The sequence below is a fragment of the Psammomys obesus genome, unplaced genomic scaffold (genome assembly GCF_907164565.1).
Source record: "Psammomys obesus unplaced genomic scaffold, mPsaObe1.curated_primary_1811, whole genome shotgun sequence".
Taxonomy (NCBI): domain Eukaryota; kingdom Metazoa; phylum Chordata; class Mammalia; order Rodentia; family Muridae; genus Psammomys; species Psammomys obesus.
The window spans coordinates 2650-4716 of record NW_026590689.1 but is presented as its reverse complement, the minus strand read 5'-3'; the positions used below and the strand labels follow the sequence as shown (position 1 = coordinate 4716).

Below are 2067 nucleotides of genomic sequence, written 5' to 3'. Positions count from 1 at the left end.
ATATTTTATGGCTTTATTTTATTTTATTTTATTTTATTTTATTTTATTTTTTAGTATTGAAATTACAAAGTTCCACTAAATACAAGCCTAGGGAAAACCTTGGAGACACCACACAAAATCATAGGAAATATTTTTCAGAGTTTGGATGGACAACTGAATTATACAATTTAAAATAATGCATCTTATCAACATAACTACATCTATCTCAGAAGGTTAAAAGCTCAAGTTTTATTTATTAATTTGAAAATATATTTAAATTGTAGTTTTAAACCAATGGAATTTAAACTTTTAATTATTAAAACAGAGAACAAACTAAGCAAAAGAGAGGACCCTAACTAAAATGTTCAATCCTCATCCTGAAAAGCAAAGAGGATGGACATCAGAAGAAAAAGAAAATAGGAAACAACCTCGGAACCTGCTACAGAGGGCCTCTGAAAGCCAGAAGAAAACAGGAAACAACCTTGAAACCTGCCACAGAGGGCCTCTGAAAGCTTCTGCAGTATAGACTGTCAAAGCAGATGCTGAGCCTGATGGCCAACTGATGGGCAGAGTGAATGGAATTTTATGTAAGAAGTGGAAAATAGTAAGAGCTGGAGGGGACGGGAACTCCACAAGGAGAGCAACAGAACAAGATAATTTGAACACAGGGAACTTCCCAGAAAATCATACTCCAACCAAGGACTATTCGTGGAGATGACCTGGAACCCCTGCACAGGTGTAGCCCATGGCAGTTCAGTGTCCAAGAGGGTTACATAGTAATGGGAAGAGGGACTGCCTCTGACATAATCTGATTGGCCTGCTCGTTGATCACTTCCCCCTGAGGGGGGAGCAGCCTTACCAGGCCACAGTAGAGGACAATGCAGCCACTTTTGATGAGAACTGATAGACTAAGATCAGAAAGAAGAGGAGAACCTCCCCTATCAGTGGACTTGGGGAGTGGCATGCATGCAGAAAGGGGAGGGAAGGTGGGATCGGGAGGGGAGGAGGGAGGGGCTTATGGGGGGATGCAAAATGAATAAAGTGTAATTAATAAAAAATTTAAAAAAAAACAGAGAAAACTAAAGCGTGTTGTCAGAAAAGCATTAAAAACTAAACAGATGAAAGTAGAAGTGACATGTACTTTTGATTTAACATTTCCCACAGGTGAGACTTGAGGAGCTCATGGCCATAAACAATGTGTCCACGGTGATACAGTTTGTTCTGTTAGGATTTTCTGACCTTCCAAACCTCCAAGGATTTCTACTTGCAGTGTTTTCTGTTGTTTATATAATTATCCTGACTGGAAACTTCCTCATAATAGTAATAACCAGCATGGACCCTGCATTACAGAAACCCATGTATTTTTTTCTGTCAAATTTTTCTGCTCTGGAAATCTGTTGTGTCAGTTACTATTCCAAGGATTCTGTTCAACATCAAGGCACAGGACAGAAGCACTTCAGAGATGTCCTGTGCCACACAGTTGTGCTTCTTCCTTATCTTTGGAACGACTGAGTGCTTGCTTCTGGCTGTTATGTCTTATGACCACCATGTGGCCATCTGCCACCCTCTTCACTATACTCTGGTCATGAACCCGACAAAGTGCGCTTATCTGGCAGTGGGGTCCTGGCTTGGTGGCATCCCATTCCAGATAGGACAAACCTGCCAGATAGTCTCTGAACTTCTGCAACTCTAACCAAATAGACCACCTCTTCTGTGACATACCACCCATTCTCAAGCTGGCCTGCGGGGACACTTCGGCGCATTAACTGCCTGTCTATGTGGTCATTATGGTGGTGGCTACACTCCCCTTTATACTGGTGCTCACCTCCTACAGCAGAGCCATTGCAGCCATCCTCAGCTGCCAACAGCCAAAGGGCGGCAAAGCCTTCTCCGCATGCTCTTCCCACCTGCTGCTTGTAGTTGTTTTATGGGTCTGCTACAGGCTATCATATAGGGCAGTGGTTTTCAAACTTGTAGTACTGAGACAAGTTAATACAGTTCCTTAGGTAGGAATGACTCCAACAATAGAATTATTTTTGTTGCTACTTCATAATCATAATTTTGCTACTGTTATCAATAGTAATGTGA

The 2067-nt window shown here is 41.7% G+C and overlaps 1 pseudogene; it reads left to right on the top strand.

Annotated features, from left to right (window-relative positions):
- The first annotated feature begins 1143 nt into the window (after positions 1 to 1143).
- On the top strand, positions 1144 to 1956 carry LOC129677754 (olfactory receptor 10AG1-like; annotated as a pseudogene).
- The last annotated feature ends 111 nt before the right edge of the window (positions 1957 to 2067 follow it).